The 21,296-nt window shown below is 42.9% G+C and overlaps 1 long non-coding RNA gene across 1 annotated transcript in view; it reads left to right on the top strand.

Annotated features, from left to right (window-relative positions):
- Positions 1-2,294, top strand: part of LOC140723421 (uncharacterized) — a 64,587-nt gene extending 62,293 nt beyond the window's left edge. Inside the window, exon 5 of the long non-coding RNA XR_012097894.1 lies at positions 1,165-2,294. This is a non-coding gene — a long non-coding RNA (uncharacterized lncRNA). The remainder of the gene's footprint in view (positions 1-1,164) is intronic.
- The last annotated feature ends 19,002 nt before the right edge of the window (positions 2,295-21,296 follow it).

Genomic DNA, 21,296 nt, shown 5'->3' with positions numbered 1-21,296 from the left:
TTGTTTGCCACCAGCTGAGGCAAGTAGCAAGGAACTGACATGGGAGGGTAAAATAAATGATTTGTTACAGCTGTCACAATTGGTGTGGTGTCCTGAAACAGAGCGAAATGTGAAAATCACTTACAAAGGAGAAGAATCCACTGTAGCACCCATTCTTTCCAGTTTGACTGCTGACCAGATTATAGAGCTGTTGAGGTCAGACAAACTGCTGACGAAAGCCTCTATTATCAGTGCTGCTCACCCATGGATATACACAGGAGGTTTTCAGGGGGCCAGCAAAGTGAAACGTAAGCGGACAAGGGGTCGTCAGAATCGATAATTGATCGAACCTTTCCCGCGATTAGAGAAGCGATTTACATTACCAGTACAGGAAATGAAACAATAGGGTGGAGAAAGTCAGCCTCAGGGACTTGAGATTGAGGGAGTGCAGCTTCCTGCAGATTTCTGGGTGTGCCCAAACAATGAAGGTGTTACCCTGGGGATATACGCACTGAGTAAGGCAGGTGCGATCACAGACTCAGGAAAAGCAGAAAGAACATGAACAAGACAGGGACAGCGAACACGTGACCCGCAACGTGGCTAACGTGGCCCAGAGAGAGCAGGGAGGGGAGACAGGGCAAAGTGGGGGAAACATGTCCAGAGGGAAGGAGGTCCCAGGGGTAGGGACCAAGCACAGTCAGGAGCTGTTAGAAGTATTACAGTTTCCTGAGGAGGTAGAATAAAGGCTCACCAGAAAGGGGATAGTGTGGAGCAGAAAGGGGACGAGGGGGCAGACATCAGTGTGAGGAGGGCAGCGGAAGAACAGAAATTACTAATGTACAGGAAGAAACTCCAGCTGCCAATTTAGCAAGATTACATGGAGATGTGAAGGACCACGGGGACCAGGGAAACACATTGAGGGATCGAGCAAAGCAGCAGTGACATATTGCAGATCAGGGAGAGCCAGAGGGAGAGAAGATGGTCCTCCCACAGGCAGGCGACCAAGTCACGGTAAGGGAGCTGGCTGAAAGGACGGGTTTCAGGTTTCATTCCCAGGTGGATAAAACCACAATTGGTGCTCTGGATGAATGGCGACTCTGTTGGCACACAGTCCCAGTGAGGCAGCCGGTGGAAACACTGGACTCAGATTAAACCGTATGATCCACCTTCTTGTCGCCCTCACAGACAAAGCAAGAGATCAAATGTACCCAGTAACAGTGTGATTGCAGAGAACCCAAGTGATGAACAGCAGCCGGCTGCATCAGACCTGACCACAGCTGATGGAAGCAGACCCACAGCGAACACGAAGGCAGGGGACACCGAGAGAGCGTGACAGCAAGCCATGAGCAGCAGGTGAAAGTAGAATGGTAACTGTACTCTGGAATGAAGCCTGGTTGCTGAAGGCGGAGGATTAGTTGTACAGCGTAGAATAGAAAAAATATTGTGGAAAGTAGATGGGAAAGGATCTGAGTTACAGCAGGACATCAATTCCCACAACTTCGATGGCATTGCGGAACGAGAAAGAAAGTAGTTGCACACAGCTGGACCTTTTCAGTGGCTGGGCCAGTGATCAACTGGGCAGTCCGGGATGAGATCATTGCAGTCATCCAAATAGAGACCACCACAACCCTTCCTGTACATCGACGAGAGGGTCTAAGAAACCAGTTGTCAAGATTCTGACAATCTCTTGTCATGACATGGAGTGTAAACTGTTATCTGTGAGCATGAAACATGAAGGGGTGACAGGAAAGAATGTGTTTAAAGTGCAATCAGCCAGCAGGGAATGAGGCAAAGGACATACAAAGGACAAAACTACATTTTAAGACTCAATCAAATTTCTGGAACAATATCTGCTTAGAGTCTTGTAGGTAGCGATCAGGGATAATAGTGTAGATGTAGATGCACACGATCGGTAATTTGGGAAGGGATTCCTGCTGCCCTGTTTGATTAGACCCTCCTTAAAGTTTGGCCTTTACTGGAACAAATTTATTTTTGTCCAGGAGGGCCAAGAGGACTGACAGTGCTTATTCTGCAGTTACAGAATATAACAAATACTAACTCCAGCAACCAAACTTCAGATTTGTAGATTAGATTTCAAATGCAGCCCTGAACCATAGTTTCCCGGAGCCGTGGACACCAGTTGATAGAAAGCTGGTCAATGCTGATTAACATTCATTTTGGGTGTCCAGAGTGTGGGCGCAAAGAAGGAGGTGTGAAAATTATATGTAATTCAAGGGAAGCATTGTAGATACAGTGTAACTATAGAATTGTCCTGCTGTTACCATTGATCTGTAGCATGTAAAATATCATGTAATATCGGGTCAAACAGGCCTCTTCATCTAAGGGTGTCTGATTTTATTGAATAAAACATTTCTCTATTCACTAGGTTCAGTATCTATTCGTTGACTTTGTTCACATTACAACAACTCTATGACTCTAACAATGTTGTAACTTACATGTCATTTCAATGGTGAAAATGTAAATTTTCATGAATGCCCTCTTCAAAATTTATCAATTGGGTTCACATAAAGTCAATAGATTCAGCTTAGAATTCAGTTCCACTACTGACACGGAAGCTTTAGGTCTTGTCCAGTTACTCTGACTAGTGCCATGCAACCAGCTTCCTGTATTTGTAGCAGCTAGAGTTAAAACTCTTGAGTTCCTCCCAGAGCCTTTATCCCTAACATTAGTGTGATTTGGTCCAAGCCAGCATTTTCAGTTCTGGTTTTCATTTGACTCTCTGTACCAACACTGGATAAATTCTGTCTGAAAGATTTCACTGTACTACGTGAGAATGTTGTGTGCATGCTTTATTCTGATGTAACACTCGCTTCGCCTAGTGGCTTAATATAGGAGGTGATAGCCCCCAGCCCAGCCAAACTTAAGAAATCTCATTTGGGTGGATGGGGTGAGATGTGTCTGCTGTTACACATCAGTACCCGGAAATAACAAACAGTACACAATATGCGATTAAACGATTAAGCTTTATAAATCTTACTTTGACTACATGGTTAGTAGAGAAACAAAATATAAAAGAAAAAGGGCCCAAATCTTATTAAACAGTCATGTGCATATAAAGTGCGAGCTCACGCAGTTCAGTAGTTCTTCTTCCACCATCGATCTCCCCCAAGCATCACTGACCTTAGGAACCCCGCTCCGAGTCCACCCCACCCGGCGGTCTACCAAATTTCTCCATTCACGTCTTCTCTCTTCATCTCTCTCTCTCTTCCTCTGGCAAAAGCCCGCGAAAACAACTGCTTCCAGAATGACAAGACGCAGCAACAATCTTTTATTGGCTAGCCACTAAATTCCAAAGTCCCATTATCTCTAGTCATAACCCAAACATTGCTGCTACAGAGAAACCATTACCTTAACAGTGGAACACTACATTAAAGCCATTACATTAGCCTTAGCAGTGAAACCTTACAATGTGTTACACTCATAATACACTACAATTGTCAACCGTAACTCGGTGCCTCTTGCCTCCCATCAGAACAGGTCAGTGATGGGCTCAAATCATGTTTCACAATCTTATTACAAAATCTAGGGTAACTCCCCAGTGCATTGCAGAGGGATGCTACTCTGTCACAGCCACCATCTCTTGTATGGGAGGATAAGTCTCATTTCCCTTCTGTAGGTGCTCACTAAGCGAACTCCGATTGTGCCAAAGTCAGCCATGATTGAATTCCTCTTGGTCATTATAGTTCTGATTTGTAAGAATGCAACTATGCTTTCTTGCATTCAAGTTAATTTTCCTTTGTTGAAGAGAAGTTATATGAATGCTGCTTCTTTGTTGTATCTGGTTAGAGCAACATTTATACATTGAATTATGAAACCACTGTGTAGCCTTTTCAGGGAAGGGGTTTATCTTTACGATATCTCCATTGAATTTGGCAGGAAGAGATGTTATATGTTATGTAATGTGGATATACAGTAAATAGGACTTTCTTGCTGATTGGGGCAATGTACTATGCATAAAGAAATTTCACTGATCACATGGCTTAAGCTGGAAGAATTAAGAAACTAGTTGTTGAACTACAGTTCTTAATCTGGTCATTTAAATGAGAGACAATGTCCCAGAACATACAAGTCTCTAATTAGGAGTAGCAGTAGGTAAATAGCTCTGCTATTTAATAAGGTTATGGTTGTTTTATTTGCAACCTCAATTCTACATTCTTGTCTACCCCTGACAACCATTCACGACCCTAACACCCATTCAATAGTAGTGCAATAATATCAATAGCTGTTCCAAAGAGAGAAAATATTTTGATTGATCTCTTATTTTTAAACTGAGATCCCTGGCTCTGTCTGGATCCTTCTCACGAAGAACCATGCTCTTTGCACCTACTTTTTACAGGACATTTTCAGGAATTTCTGTGGAAACAAAGAAGATGTATTAACATTGTTTTCTTAACCAGGTGACTATATTCACTTTCAGAAGAGGATTTAATTTAACATTTAACTCAGCAGGTCTTCACACTACCTGTATCCACTTCGGAGTTGCCCATGTCTTTTGAGGATGATGAACCTCAGAGAACTTATTGTTCACCCCTGAACAAATTCCTTGGTCTGGCAGGTGTTTACAACTCGGGCTTTATTGCACTTATTTTTAAAGATGATGAGAAAAGGATAGCAAAATCAGAAGGTTCTATGAAATCATGTAAATAGTTGGAGCTTCGAAGAGCTGTCAAATTTTATCATGGAATTTTGAATGCCTACTGTGGGAAATATTGTTCCACTAAATTAATGGTCGCCAACCCGTCGATCACGATCGACTGGTCGGTCTTTGAGACTTTCCCAGAAGATCCCGAAAAAAAAAGAACAATAAATACACAAATACTGTTGAGAGATTGTTTCCGGGTTGCAGGGTTTTAGTTCCGTTCTTTCTGCCCAGTGCGCATGCATGTAGCTCCCCCGCACTACACAGTGTACTTCAGTGGTCCCCAACCACCGGGCCGCGAGGAAATGATACGAGTCAGCTGCATCTTTCCTCATTCTCTGTCAGGGCCACTGTTGAACTTGAACGCACGCGAGGTCATCAGTTGCCTAAACACCGTGACACCCTCGCGCCAGGGATCACTGGTTGGCCTCGCACAGCCGGCAGGAAGTGCCGTTGCTACCGGCCTGGAGTGCAGACAGATGGGCGCCACCTCTAAACCTGTTTAGCACACCGAATGTTTGTGGGGAACCCGGTGCTAAAATATTTGTAGACGGCCAAATTCGGGTTCAGGGTTCCATAAGTATCAGAGCAGCTACCTTACTGCGATCTACTGAAACAAACTTTTGTCGGCCGATAGATCCTACAAGGGAGGCAGGTGGGCGCCCTGTCACACTCCTCACTTGGTCAATCGCGCTCTCCGGACGGCGACTGCCGCGGCCCCGGTACGGGGACCTCTGGCCCTCACCTTGTGCTCTCACCCTACCCACGACCAGCCACACCTGGCCAAGGCGGTTTGTTGACGGGCGGGCGGGAGGCTGCAGTTTGGGCCCAGAGGCTGTCTAATGAGGCAATGAAGCCCTCAAAACTGCTTCGGCACCTTGAGTCCAAGCACCCTGCACTTAGAGACAAATCCGTTGAGTTTTTTGAGCGGAAAAAACGTGAGCAAGCGGGACAGAAGCTAAGTGCTGAGAGCAGAGAAAACTAAATTGCGGAATAGACTGGACATAAAGAACCTGCTTCAAGTATCGCTGTACTCCGGTCGTGTTTGACACCCCCACCCCCCATCGGCCAGTCTGCAAGAATATTGTCAATATTAAATGGTCCACGGTGCAAAAATGGGTGGTGACCCCTGGTGTACATACATTATTTCTACTTCCGGGTTGCGGGGTTTTACTTCTGGTCTTTTCTGCCCGGTGCGCATGTGTGTAACTAATCGATCTGGGGTCGATCTTGCCTTTCACTAAGGCAGAGGTAGGAGATCTTGGGCTTAAAAAGCTTGGTGACCACTGCACTAAATATTCTTCAAACTAGGGGGTATCGAAGACCAAGGGCACTGCTAAGTTGCCTTAGAACTCACCAATGTAAACAAGCCAGATGGGTTTTATTAGAAAACACTTGTGTGTGTGGTGAGGTCTGAAAATTCCTACCAGAGTTTCAAGTAAAATCATTGCTTTTCATGTTAAACACTTCCTTTTACTGAAAGATGTCAGTAAATTTTCAGCAGATGATGCTACAATAAAAATCCAATTCATAAAACTAATTATTACAGAGGAGTCAAGTGTGACCAGTAATTGGAAAGACGCCTTTCTCAATTGTGTACTTTCAGTGAAGACGCAATGAGGGTGATAAATTAACATTGTGATTATTGCTTAAAGGCAAATGTCATAAAAATTCAGTGTTGTTAAGAATTTATTGGAAAAAGACAATAGATTACAATAAATTAATAAGCTTTCCATTCAGTGGCCATTTTATTAGGTAGAGGAGTGGAACCCAGTGTGGACTTCTGCTACTATAGCCCATCAAGGTTCGACATGTTGTGCATTCAGTGTTGTAATGCATGGTTATTTGAGTTACTGTTACCTTTCTGTCATTTTGAACCAGTCTGCCCATTCTCCTCAGAACTCTCAAATTAATAAGGCGGCGTTTTCGACCTCACAACTGCCGCTCACTGCGTGTTTTTCTTTGTTTCTCACGCTGTTCTCTGTAAACTCTAGAGACTGCTATGCATAAAAATTCCACAAGATCAGCATTTTCTGAGATATCACATTTCTTCCCCAGACCTCTTGACTATGTCTGCATCCTTTTATGCATTGAGTCGATGCCACATGATTGGCTGATTAGATATTTGAAGTACCTAGTAAAGTGGTCACTGAATGAAGATGTTAGATCATATATCTCATCTTTAAATATCAATTTAGCCTTGATGACACATTGCCTAATCAAACCATTGAAATATAATGTACACTGGTTTTATTCCTTGGTGTGAAAATTGAATATGGTATTTTCTACTTTTGTTAAAATCAATGTGCAATGTGAATATATAGCTATTCAGCTTTCTTTTGCTGGTATGATAGATATTCATTGGCCAGAGAAAGACCTTTTTGTCAATCTCAGCTTCCAAACACAGCAACTGACGCTTCTAAAGATCAAAGAGTTGTTTTTCAGTAAGTTAAATTTCCAGCCAATATTTTTTCTGCTATAAACAAGACAGTCTTTAGTTCGTAGTGTAAATTATAAGCCATAATCAGACTGAGGTTAAAATGACAGCTTTGCAAACAAACACCACTGTCTATAGAGCACAGACTGCTGGCCCACAGCACAAGGCTGATGTGAGATGCAATGTAAAACAACTGGGTGATGTTAATTGGCCTGTATGAAACCAGTCAACATTGGCTAAGTTAGTTAGTTCATGGAAGTCTGCAGACCAGATTGATACTTAACACATCAAATAGCTTATCTGTCAATAGCTGGGAGATTTATGTTCTCAGAGAGTTGCTGTGCTACTCCCAGGGATTTCTGTATTGTACATTTTGAAGGGAAAATGGAAGGAGCCTTTCTAAGGCAGTGGTAACCCAGTGGTTGTGTTAATAAGGTGCCACACAATGCATGGGGGAGTTCAGTAGACAAGAAGAAAGTATTGGACAAAGTGACATGCTCCCAAATCAGCCTCAGCAAAAAGAGAACACCAAAATAAGGATATAGATTATTTTTCAAGTTAATTCTAATTGCTATTTCAGATGGACAGGGGTCAGAGGCATGGTTTGCTGGAATTTTGGTTTCACCCTGAAGATTATCTTCTTATCTCAATTTTACAACATTTTTGAAACTGGTTATTTAAATACATTCTAATTTTGTATCATATCACTGAAATAATGTGAAGGTCACCGTCAGTCAGAGTTGACCATGGATATTGCATCCTAGCTGTCTAAATACACAAGCCTGAGCAGTATGATATGGAGAGCAAGCTGTTGCCCATGTACCAAGCTTCTCCTCTCTACGTATCTGATGAGAACCCTAAAGAATGGCAGAGGCCAACACAGTCTGGTACCAGCAGTGTTGCAGGAGTTGCCAGTCAACATTGTACTCAATGTAGGACTGCCTTAGGGACTCCAGATCTGGATTTTCCCCTGGGGTTTACTCCCAAGGCCTTCTGCCTGAGTGGGTATAGCCGCAGGGCAGCGAAGGTTTGAGATCAGAGTTTTCCTTCTCCTAGGTGAGCTGCCAACCATGGCTGACAAGCCCCGTCTATCTGAAGTGATTGGTCTTAAGGCACCATTAGCCTGCTTTTTTCCCTTCTCTGTCGGGCTTAGTAGCTAAGCCACACATGAAAATCAGGAGCTGGACTTGGTTGTCAGAGTCTATTTGAGGTGCACACCATCAGGAGCATTTAATAGGTAGTGGGAGCTTGTCCCCATTACCTCCCCTGACTATAACAACCTGAAGGAACCACTGAGGACCAGCTCTGTTAATATACCATATTCTGACACCAGGTTACCTTCTCTTCAGTTTGACTGCAGGTATTTTGATTCTCAGTTAATTTCAGTGAAATGCTCCTTCCTACACCTACACACTGTTTTATTTATGGTAGATCAAACTGGAATTATTAATGTTTCCATCATGCTGTTAAACTGCTGTGTCCAATGAGAACAGTACGACTGACAAATAACCTCATCACTCTCTGCAAAGTTGTCACCTTATTTGTTTATGTGGAACTGTGTCAGAGCTGTCCTGAGAGTTGCCATCAGCACTCAGCCATCGACCTTGGAAGACCTCTCCGTGGCTCATATTTTTCCCACTGCTTCACAGTTTCTTTCAGAATTCAGATTGGTTATTGGCATGCTGATTGCCTTTTACTGTGCGCATGTTAAACTTGAACTTCTTTCAATAATTTATCACCAGTTAGCTAACAAATCTTTTCTTCCCACATTACTTGAACTGTTCCATTTCTTTCCTCCAGTTATTCCAACTGCGGCAATTGGCAGACTGCTCAGGAATGGGACTAGCCAATGAATTAATTGCTGCAAATGACTTCAGTTTTTCTTATTCAGACAGATCTTGTCTGCATTTTGCTTTCAATATGCCAGAAGGGCAGAAGTGAAAATTAATTAAAATATATATATTTCTTTTTTTAATTGAATTTTGCTTTGAAAACACATCTTCTGGATTAATATAAAAAATCCATACACTAAATGAAATAAGAAATTTGGGGTAGGAATTATTTATTTGCCATATACTGTGTAATCAGAAATAAGATCATTGCGATACATATTCCAAAAACATGTCAGCCACTATAGTCTACCCTCTAGCCAAATCCATTAGAAGTCTTCTTCTATTTTTCATTTATACTATTATTATTGAACTAAGCCTCCTTTGAGCTGTTAATTTAGAGACTATATTGTAGTTGGTAAACTGTACAGAAGAGCCCATCCTTGGTCTAAGAAGACAATGATGCACCAAAGATTACATTTCTAAGATCTATATGAGTGGGATCCAGCTCTTAAAACTGGCAGCCAGCTGGCCAACCAGCTCCTAATCCACTCCCAAAAGCAAACCAAGGCCAACAGATAGATATTCTCATTAACTACAAGTCGTCCTGGCCACCAGCCATTGGCATTCATAACAAGTTTAATTCGGCTTGAACTCCTTGTGTAGAATGCCTGAAAAAGGCCCCTTAAAATGTAAAAGGATGGTTGTTGGAACCAATTATTCTTATCATTATTTTCCAAGGAATCTGTTTTTCTAATCAAAGTAAAGTCAGTCTTGTGAAATAGAATAATGATTACACTCTGCACCATTAGTAATCTCCAGGAACAACTCTCGCTGCAACTAAAAACAATCTAATGCATTTTCTTCCCGAGCCTCAATTTCAGAAATGATTGATGATGACTTTTTATCTACTTCCAACACCATTGCTGTAATGATCCTTTGAAGTCCAACTATCAATTTCTGCAAATTTTAGATGGCTTTTCACTTTAAGCTTTGCCCACAAAAGATTAGATTCAGACCTCCCAAACTTTTGAGCATTTAAATGCTCCAATCAGAGATTGGCAACGTCAATCTTCATTGGCTCATGTAATGGATTTCATACAAAAGACCTTCTAATTATTCTTGCACCCTTCAGTCTCATAGATGGATTTTCCATTAGGATCTGCTCTTTGCAACTATGTTTTCTCAGAATATTGATTCTGCATCATTGGGTTCTGTAGTCAAATAATGACATCTTCTCAAGTTGCAGTTACGCATCTGAAGCCAACAAATATTAGCTTTCCACGGTGGTAAGAAAGGTATAGTTTTCCTGTCTTCAAACTCCATCTCATATCTCTAAAAGCATGCAGCCTACCCCACTGAAGTAATTCTGCACCCAACTCAATGCAGAAATCTCAATTAGAATAAGCTTCTTCTTTGTTCATGAGTATCATCAGCAAAACCGCATTTATTGGCCTTGAGATGTGACAGTGCATTTTGTGCCTTACATTTTGCAAAGCTGAGCACAGAGGCAGGATGTGTTTCCATGCTCTATTCCTCTATGAATCTATATGGGGTGATGTGCCAACATTCTGCAATTGTCAGCTTGGATTTATGCACCGGGTCTCTTCTCTCTCCGGATCATAAGACCAGGAGACATAGGAGCAGAATTAGGCCATTCATCCCATCAAATCTGCTCCACCATTCCATCATGGCTGATCCCGGATCCCACTCAACTCCATGCACTACCTTCTCACCTTATCCTTTGATGCCCTGACCAATCAGGAAACTATCAACTTCCACCTTAAGTATACCCATGGTCTTGGCATTCACAGCTGTCTGTGGCAGAACATTCCACAGATTCACTGCTCTAGCTAAAAGAAATTCCTCCTTACCTCTATTGTAAAAGGTCACCCCTCAATTTTCAGGCTGTGCCCTCTAGTTATGGATACCTCCACCAAAGGAAATATCCTCTCCACATCCACCCTATCTAGTCCTTTGGGTAGGTTTCAATGAGATCCCCATGCATTCTTCTTAATTCCAGTGCATACAGACCCAAAGCTGCCAAATGCTTCTCATATGTTAACCCCTTCATTCCTGGAATCATCCTTGTAAACCTCCTCTGGACTCTCACCAATGACAATACACCCTTTCTGAGATGTAGGGTCCAAAACTGTTGACAATACTCCGTGCAGCCTGACTTATGTCTTAAAAAGCCTCAGCATTATCTCCTTGCTTTTATATTTAATTCCCCTTCAAACAAATGCCAATATTGCATTTGCCTTATTTATCACAGACTCATCTGTAAGTTAACCTTCGAGGTGTCTTGAACGAGGACTCCTAAGTCACTCTGCACCGCTGATATTTGAATCCTCTTCCCATTCAGTCCACACTATTGTTCCTTTTACCAAAATGCACTATCATACATTTCCCAACACTGTATTCCATTAGCCACTATTTTTGCCCATTCTTCTAATTTGTCTAAGTCCTGCTGCAATCGCATTGCTTCCTCAGAACTACCTAGCCCTCCACCTATCTTTGTATCATCTGCAAACTTTGCCTCAAAGCCATCAATTCCACTATCTAAATCACTGACAACCAATTTGAAAAGCAGTGGTCCCTGTACTGACCCCTGAGGAACACCACTAGTCACCGGCAGCCAACCAGAAAAGGCTCCCTTTATTCCCACTTCTGCCTCCTGCCTGTCAACCATTCCTTTAACCATGCCAGTATCTTTCCTGTAACACCGTAGGAATTTATATTGTTAAGCAGCCTCATGTGTAGCACCTTATCAAATGCCTTCTGAAAACCCAAGTAAATAATATCCTCTGCCTCTCCTTTGTCCACCCTGCTTGTTACTTCCTCAAAGAACTCTAACAGATTTGACAGGCAAGATTTCCCTTCACAGAAACCATGTTGGCACTGAATTATTTTATCATTAGTCTCCAAGTACATCGAAACCTCATCTTTAATAATAGACTTCAACACTTTCCCATCCACTGAGGTTAGGCTAACTGGCCTATAATTTCCTTTCTTTTGCCTTCCTCCCTTCTTAAAGAGTGGAGTGACATTTGCAATCTTCCAGTCCTTTGGTATTGGATAACAGATCTCCTCTGTTACTCAGCTATTTACTGTTGCCTTGGTTACTGCTAACGTGTTACTGCTTTGAGACTTTGTTCTCCACTGCTCCTATTGTCCATGTTTCTCCATTACTTCCGTCATCTGATTCCTTTGTTTTTCCGTAACTTCTTTTTCAAGAACAACCATCATGAAGTTCACAACCTCCACATTAACCTAAACCACTTCAACATCTCTTGGTGTCCAACGTTTGTCTGGAACATCTGACCTTGTGATAAATGGGGCAAAATTTGCTAAGACTTTTGTTTTATCTCTCTGTCCCGCTCCTGGTATGACTTCTCTGTTTGTGGCTTCCTACGCTCTTCTTGGAAGAGTACAGGAGGCCAAAAATATCTGTAACTGCCAGAATAGCAACTCATCTTCCACCTGAGCATATTGTACCCCTCAAGACTCAATACTGTATTCAACAGTCCCAGGTGACAGGTTTTCCTCTTTCATCAGTACTGGCCTGTTCTGGAATGAGGTCACCTTTTGGTAAAGTGAACTCAATTTTTTTTTCTCTCTGTCTTCACAGATATCATCTGATCTAGATTCATGGAGACTCTGTCATATTGTTTTATTCCTTACTCTTTGGACATTCTTGATCTCCAGACATTATCTCACCCCCCCTCCAGCTCTCTGGTAACTTAGAGCGTACTCATATTCTCCTTTTCCCAGTTCTAGTAAAGGGTTATTGATATAAAATAAATTCCTCTATGAGCATGTCTCAGATTACCTCTGGATTAAAAAATATAGCTTTATGGTCCGTATAATACTTTTGGTCCCCTTATTCTGGTTTTGTATCCTGCTCTTACCCTTTTTGGAATTCCTTTCTTTATGAATCAACATATCCTTGCCTCCTTCATTTCTTAAAAAGCTTCTCAAATCCTTCTTTTATCTCAAGGCATCATTATCTGTTCTTTCACTCCAAAGCATCTGCTATTTGCTTCCTTCCCATTCCATATTAACCACTAAAAAATAAGTATCAAGAAATTTTTAAATTGCTATCTTTCCATAAGGATTTCTAGCCCCAAGTAGTCGATGTGGCTTTCTGATATCTGTGATCTATTGTACAATACAACCTGTCTGACATTTATTATCCTTTGGAAATATCTTTATTGTTTCAATAGTTTGTGCCCTGATCCCAGATTCCAAATAATTCGTGATAAAATCGTTAGTAAATGTTCGTAATATATATCTCTTGGCTGAGGACAGAATTTTAAAAAAGTAATCCATTGATGTTTCTGACATATACAGGTAATCAGAAAGTTTCAACAAGTTTCCAGATTTTTCCAACAATTGAATTGCTTTGAGATGCAGCACAGAATCATCCAAAAGACAAGTTGGCCTTCACGAAATTGCACCATAGGATTTTCCAAATCTCTCAACTCCAAAGGTTAACTTACAAGAGAAAAAAAAATGCAGAAAATTGGACTGCATTCTCTTGGATTTATAAGCTCAAGGGAGTGATTGGATCAAATCTTTAAAAGGCATTGATAATGTGGAAAGAGAAAATTACTCCTGCCAGATAGACTATGAAAGCAGGCAAAGAAAATTATAACTTACGCAGAATGACGTTAAGAAACATTTTGATGTAAATATTGTGCTTGAAGTTTCCATTTCTCTTTCTTCTATGACATCATTAGCATCTGTTTTACCTATGTTTTGCATGTAAGAAAAAATGGGGGGAAATACTACTATGGGTGTATTCACAAATTCTATTATCCTTGTGAAAATAAAATGACCTTTTCCTGATGCCTTACATCCATTTGACTTGGATTCAGTAAAAAGGGAGCCTCTGACCTTGTACTATCCCCCATTTTAAACAGCATTTTTCCAAATCCCTGGATCTCTTGGGCAGCAATGGAAGTCTAACAAAAATTCCAAGAGGTTGACATGGTCAGAAATTCTAGGCTCAGGCAAAGTTTGAAATATTAGCAGACCTAACGTGCAAGGATCACCTGTTATAAACTAAATCCATGACAGATCAGAGGAAGGAAATCAGAAAAGTGAAAGGCTGTTACTCACCTCAGTCATGGAGACTGCATGCACTTACACAAATCTCCTCAAGTGGCACAAATCACTGCTTCAACAGAAGAAAATGGGCAAACTTTTCATTTCTCAAAAACAGTGTTGAAGAGCTGCTGCCTCAAAATAGACAAAACAGAATGCCTAACTTCAAGCGCCTTCAAAGCTGGAGAGATTGTATGATTGCTGTTAGGACAACTTAACTAATGCACAAACATGAATTGTGTAGAGGACTAAGGAATCTACAAAGGGAAATGGGCAGGTTAAGTGAGAAGGAATCAATATGGGTAACTTATTCTGGCTGAGAGAGATATGATGATGGAGAGTCATCGATGGAGAAGACTGTTAGAATTGTTTTCCCAGGGTAAAAATGTTAAGTACTCGAGGACATGCACTTAAAGTGAGAATGGGAAGTTTAAAGCAGTTGTGCAGAGCAAGTTTTTTTTACACAGAACAAGGGAAGTGTCCAAATGAGCTGCTTGAATGAGAGGTAGAGGCAAAAACAACAGTGTCACTTAAGATGTTGTTAGATAGACATACAGGATGAATATGCAGGAAATGGGGGCACATGTATTATGTACAGCCAGAAGAAAATTAAATTAATTGCCATTGTGTTTATTCCAGACATTGTGAGCCGAAAGGTCGGTTCTTGGCTGAATGCCAGGAGCCAAAGAATGGGAATAAGGAGAACCTTTTCTGGTTGGCTGCCAGTGACTAGTAGTGTTCCACAGGGGTCTGTGTTGGGACCACTTCTTTTTATGTTATATGTCAATGATTTGGTTGACAGAATTTATGGCTTTGTGGCCAAGTGTCGGGAAGATCCGAACATTTGATCCCCTGTAATTAACATTCAATTAGATCCCCTGTAATTAACATTCAATTAGATCCCCTGTAATTCTTCTGAATTGCAGTGAATACAAGTCCAGAGCTCTCAAATACTCCCCACATGATAAGCCTTTCAATCCTGTAATAATTTTCATAAACTTTCTCACCTAATTCAGCACATCCTTTCTTAGATAAGGGGTAATACACCAATAAGGTCTCATCAGTGCCTTATAAAGCCTCAGCAGTACACCTTTGCTATAACTCAGACTTGTAATATAACTCAACTTGCTCAGTATCTGGAATAAATAGAAATCTTGATTGTTACATAATAGAAACGGGACCTTCAGCCCATCATTCCCCAATGCCATTCAGTTACCTAACTACACCAAAATCCCATTTTAACCTAATTCTCCTGTCACCTGTTTCCATGAGAAGCAACTTAAAAGAGCCAATTTACGTACAAGTATTCTTGAACTTGTGGGAAGAAACCTGTGCATGCACAAAACTCCAGCCACTCTCTGGAGAATGTACAGATTCCATGTAGACAATACCCAATCTGGGCTCTCACAACCAGACTTTGTAACAGTTTCTTCCCCCAAGCTATCAGACTCCTCAATACCCAGAGCCTGGACTGACACCTTACTGCCCTATTGTCTTGTTTATTATTTATTGTAATGCCTGCACTGTTTTGTGCACTTTATGCAGTCCTGGGTAGATCTGTAGTCTAGTGTAGTTTTTTTTCTGTGTTGTTTTTTACGTAGTTCAGACTAGTTTTTGTACTGTTTCATGTAACACCATGGTTCTGAAAAAACGTTGTCTCATTTTTACTATGTACTATACTAGCAGTTATGGTCGAACTGACAATAAAAAGTGACTTGACTTGACTTGACCTGAAATTTAGGATTGAATATTGGTGCCTGGAACTGTGAAATAACACCGTCAACCACTGGACCACACTTCTGACCTAGCTGCTCACTGCATTCTACTGAATACTGCTTCCATTCAGTAATTAAATCACGGCAGATTACATCTGCAGAATACAGCGAGGATCGCAGTAATTAGCATTGTATTCTTCCTCCAGGTAAAACACATCACGTAGGAGAAGCCAAGATGCAGATGTGCCATTTAACTGAGCAGGGAGAGAATGTCAATGTACCTCAGTCAGAAAGTGGTTTTCTCCAAGTTAGTGGCAACACGAGTGAATCTGCAGATGCTGGAAATAAATAAAAATCACAAAATGCTGGCAGAACTCAGCAGGCCAGACAGCATCTATGGGAGGAGGTAATAATGACGTTTCGGGTCGAAACCCTTCATCAGGAGTGAAGTAACATGGGATGGTCAAGGGGGGATAAGAAGTGGGGGGAGGGATAAAGTAGAGAGCTGGGAAGTGATAGGCTGGAGGGAAATGGGCTGGGGGAAGGTGGAGAATTATGGGAAATAAAAGAGAAAGAAAGGTAGGGCTGGGGGGAGAGATTATAGTGAGGGGGGAAAAGAGAGGGAAAGAGAACCAGACTAAAATAATAGATAGGGATGGGGGTAAGGGTGTATCAACGGAGGTCAGTGAGTTGGATGGTCATGCCGGCAGGTAGGAGGTTACCTAGGCGGGAGATAAGGTATTGCTTCATCGACCTGCGTGTGGCCTCATCTTGACGGTAGAGGAGGCCATGGACAGACATGTCGGAGTGGGAGTGGTCTGTGGAATTGAAGTGTGTGGCCACAGGGAGATCCCGCCACTGCTGGAGGACTGAGCGCCGGTGTTCAGTGAAACGGTCTCCCAGTCTGCGGCAGGTCTCCCCAATGTATAAATGGCTACATTGGGAGCACCGGATACAGTATATCACCCCAGTTGACTCGCAGGTGAAGTGGTGCCTCACCTGAAAGGACTGTCTGGGGCCTGGGATGGTGGTGAGGGAAGAAGTGTGGGGGCAGGTGTAGCACTTCTTCCGTTTGCAGGGATGAGTGCCTGGAGGGAGGTCCGTTGGGAGGGATGGGGGGGGATGAATGGACAAGGGAGTCGCGTAGGGAGCAATCCCTGCGGAAAGCCGAGAGTGGGGGGGAGGGGAAGATGTGGTTGGTGGTGGGATCACGTAGGAGGTGGCGGAAGTTACGGAGGATTATGCGTTGGATCTGTAGGCTGGTAGGGTGATAGGTGAGGACCAGGGGGACTCTATCCCTGGTGGGCTGGCAGGGGGATGGGGTGAGGGCAGAGGTGCGTGAAATACGGGAGACGCGATGGAGGGCAGAGTTGATAGTGGATGAAGGGAAGCCCCTTTCTTTAAAAAAGGAAGACATCTCCTTTGTCCTAGAATGAAAGGCCTCATCCTGAGAGCAGATGCAGCGGAGGCGGAGGAATTGAGAGAAAGGGACAGCATTTTTGCAGGAGACAGGGTGGGAGGAGGAATAGTCTAGGTAGCTGTGGGAGTTAGTAGGTTTGTAGTAGACGTCGGTGGATAGGCTGTCTCCAGAGATAGAAACAGAAAGATCTAGAAAGGAGAGGGAGGTGTCGGAAATAGACCAGGTGAATCTGAGGGCGGGGTGAAAGTTGGAGGCGAAGTTAATGAAGTCGACGAGCTTAGCATGCGTGCAGGAAGCAGCACCGATGCAGTCATTGATATAACGCAAGAAAAGAGGAGGACAGATACCGGTGTAGGCTTGGAACATAGATTGCTCCACATGGCTGACAAAAAGGCAGGCGTAGCTAGGACCTATGCGGGTGCCCATGGTTACACCTTTAGTTTGGAGGAAGTGGGAGGAGCCAAAGGAGAAATTGTCCTCCCTACACGACTTCCTTGTCCATTCATCCCCCCATCCCTCCCAACGGACCTCCCTCCGGGCACTCATCCCTGCAAACGGAAGAAGTGCTACACCTGCCCCCAAACTTCTTCCCTCACCACCATCCCAGGCCCCAGACAGTCCTTTCAGGTGAGGCACCACTTCACCTGCGAGTCTATTGGGGTGATATACTGTATCCAGTGCTCCCGATGTGGCCATTTATACATTGGGGAGACCAGCTGCAGTCTGGGAGACCGTTTTGCCAAACACCAGCGCTCAGTCCTCCGGCAGTGGCGGGATCTCCCTGTGGCCACACACTTCAATTCCACAGACCACTCCCACTCCGACATGTCTGTCCATGGCCTCCTCTACCGTCAAGATGAGGCCACACGAAGGTCGATGGAGCAATACCTTATCTCCTGCCTGGGTAGCCTCCTTCCTGCCGGCATGAACATCCAACTTACTGACCTCCGTTGGTACACCCTTACCCCCATCCCTATCTATTATTTTAGTCTGGTTCTCTTTCCCTCTCTTTCCTCCCTCACTATAATCTCTCCCCCCAGCCCTACCTTTCTTTCTCTTTTATTTCCCATAATTCTCCACCTTCCCCCTAGCCCATTTCGCTCCAGCCTATCACTTCCCAGCTCTCTACTTTATCCCTCCCCCCACTTCTTATCCCCCCCCCCCCCCCGACCATCCCATGTTACTTCACTCCTGATGAAGGGTTTCAGCCCGAAACATCATTATTACCTCCTCCCATAGATGCTGTCTGGCCTACTGAGTTCTGCTAGCATTTTGTGTTTTTTATTTTTCTCCAATTTAGTGCTATTATTACGTCTTTTCCTCATTTTTACAAATATGTCATGGATATCTTGAAATGCACTCACCAAGGCTAAATTTATCTTTTTTTTGTCCTGACATGATGGACCAAATATTAGATAAAAGAGATTCTGCAGATGCTGGAAATCCAGAGCAAACCACACAACATGCTGGTGGATCTCAGCAGGACAGGCAGCATGAATGGAGGGAAATAAACACTTGACGTTTCTGGCTGAGACTGTTGCAGGAGCCTGTGGCAAACAAAGATCTAAATGCGGCTCATCCGACAATGTCTTTTCATTTCAGCCACTGCATCAGCATTTTACTTCTCAGACTCTTGACCAATTAGATCAAGTGGGCATGATGACCACGCACAAGTTATTTTCAACCCCTTTATTTAAAGGCTCATGGAAAGCGTGGCATTTGATGCATACTGGAATTAGGAAGAGAAGCAAAGGTGATGTTAGAATGGAGCTTAGGCTCATAATGGCTATGCTTCGTTACTGTGATGTCTCACTGAATGCCATGCTGGGGAAAGCTGCCCTCCATTGTCACTAAGAAGACTTTATTGAAGTTTGCCATCGGGAGAGGTCACAGAAACACTTGTTGTTTAATTAGTAAAGTAGGGAAGGTGTACCTGGTGATGTATTTGCCCCAATGGGTGTATAACATTTATCCCTTCACCTTTCCTTTAAAAAAATACTGAAACATATCAATCCTCACACCAATTGGAGCAAAATAACTACAGAAGCTAAAAATCCAAAACCAAAACTATTATGGCCGGAAGCATTTAACGGCTCAAGCAACGTCACAAGGAAGAGAAGTAGAATCGAGGTTTCAAGTCAGGAGCACTTGACTGGAATGTGTGCCCTTCAGGTACTGCGGTCTCACTGTGACAGTGCACCTCAACACTGAATATTACTGCTCCCAGTCATTACTGGTTGGGCTTTTATATTTGTACTCAAGCAAAAACATTGTGCTCCAGCCCTTTGGGTGATGAATACTACAGTTTACTCCAGGGGCGGCTATAATCTCCGATATGTACTGTGGTGCAAAGTCCTTCAGTGCTCATTATTCAAGCTGCCATCACTTTGACCAGCAAACAGTCAGTCACAACCTTTATGTATTTGTGATGACCAACTTGAAACTCAGATGATCTCCTCTAGTAATCACTTGGCAGATAAGCTGACAGCCATGGTGGATTTTACAGATGCTGGTGAGGTAGGGACCAGCGGGTCCTGATCTTACAGATGGCAAATATCTTCCATCATCTGATGTAGGACCCAGACTTTCCTGAGATGGGACTTGACTGTGACAAGAAAACTTATCTGCTGATTGCATATCCTGTCTTCTAACAGCTGCCATTGTAATCTTCATTCATCTACTGATTTCCTCCTTGGTGGAGATTCAGATCTGCAAGGAAAGAGGTTTGATTTTCCAACACGCCTGCTCAATTAGTTAAACCTAAAAGTCTACGCATCATATCATACAAATGATCCATTAACAAAGAAAATTGACATCCTGCTAGCTTTGTTAGGTTGCCACAGACTGTCAAGCTGTCATTTTGTCTTTCAACGTCCACTGTTCTCAAATCCATAAATACATCAGGTAAAAGATGAGATTCTGAATCATCGAAAAGTGTAGCTTTTTTTTACCTTTGGTTAATTTATGTTTAGGTCGTTGAATAAATTTGGCATTTAAAAAATAATGTTACCCTCAGTAATAGTGACCATTAACCTACTGGACAACACACACAAAATGCTGAAGGAACTCAGCAGGCCAGGCAGCGTCTATGGAAAAGAGTAAACAGTTGACGTTTCAGGCCAAGACCCTTCATGAGGACTGGAGAAAACATGAAGTTAAATCAAGAAGGCGGTGGCAAGGAAGGAAGTAGTACAGGGTGGCAGGTGACAGGTGAAACCGGGAGAAGGGGAGGGGTGAAGTAAAAAGCTGGGAAGTTGATTGGTGAAAGAAATAAAGGACTGGAGAAGGGGATATCAGATAGGAAAGGGTAGAAGGTCATGGAAGAAAGGGAAAAAATACTGTATCCGGTGCTCCCAGTGTTGCCTCCTGTACATTGGTGAGATCCAACATAGTTGGGAGACCGCTTCAGTGAAGACCTGTGCTCTAACCCCCAGAAAAAACAGGATCTCCCAGAGGCCACACACTTCAATTCTACTTTTATTCCCATTCCAAAATGTCAGTCCATGGTTTCCTCTACTGCTGTAATGAGGCCATCTCAGATTGGAGGAGCAACAATTTATAATCCATCTGGGTATATAAACTAATGCCTAATGCCTCCAACCTGATGGCATGAACACTGATCTCTCAAACTTCCGGTAATAGCCCCATTCCCATTTCCCTCTCTCACCTTATCTCCTTACCTATGCATCGTCTCCCTCTAGTACTCCTTCCCCTTCCCTTCCTTTCATGGTCTTCCACCCACTCCTATCAGATCCCCCCTTCTCCAGCCCTTTATCTCTTTCACCAATCAACTTCCCACCTCTTCATTTCACCCCTCTCCCTCTTCTGGTTTCATCTGTCACCTACCACCCGGTACTTCTTCCTCCCCTCCCCTCCACCTTCTTGCTGTAACTTCTCATCATTTTTTTCAAGTCCTGAAGAAGGGTCTTGGCCTGAAACCAAGACTGTTTACTCTTTTCCATGGATTCTGCCAGGTCTGCTGAGTTCCTCCAGCATTTTGTGTGTGTGCTTGGCGTTCCAGCGCCTGCAGATTTTGTATTAACCTACTGGAATATAGTGAGAGTTTATGCCATTCACTTACATCCTTCAGGGGAATAGTCTGCCATTTTTACTAGATCACCTTTAGTTTACTCTAATTACACCGATG

The sequence above is a fragment of the Hemitrygon akajei genome, chromosome 3 (genome assembly GCF_048418815.1).
Source record: "Hemitrygon akajei chromosome 3, sHemAka1.3, whole genome shotgun sequence".
Taxonomy (NCBI): domain Eukaryota; kingdom Metazoa; phylum Chordata; class Chondrichthyes; order Myliobatiformes; family Dasyatidae; genus Hemitrygon; species Hemitrygon akajei.
The sequence above is the reverse complement of the archived record's forward strand: the minus strand, read 5'-3'. Positions and strand labels throughout refer to the sequence as shown.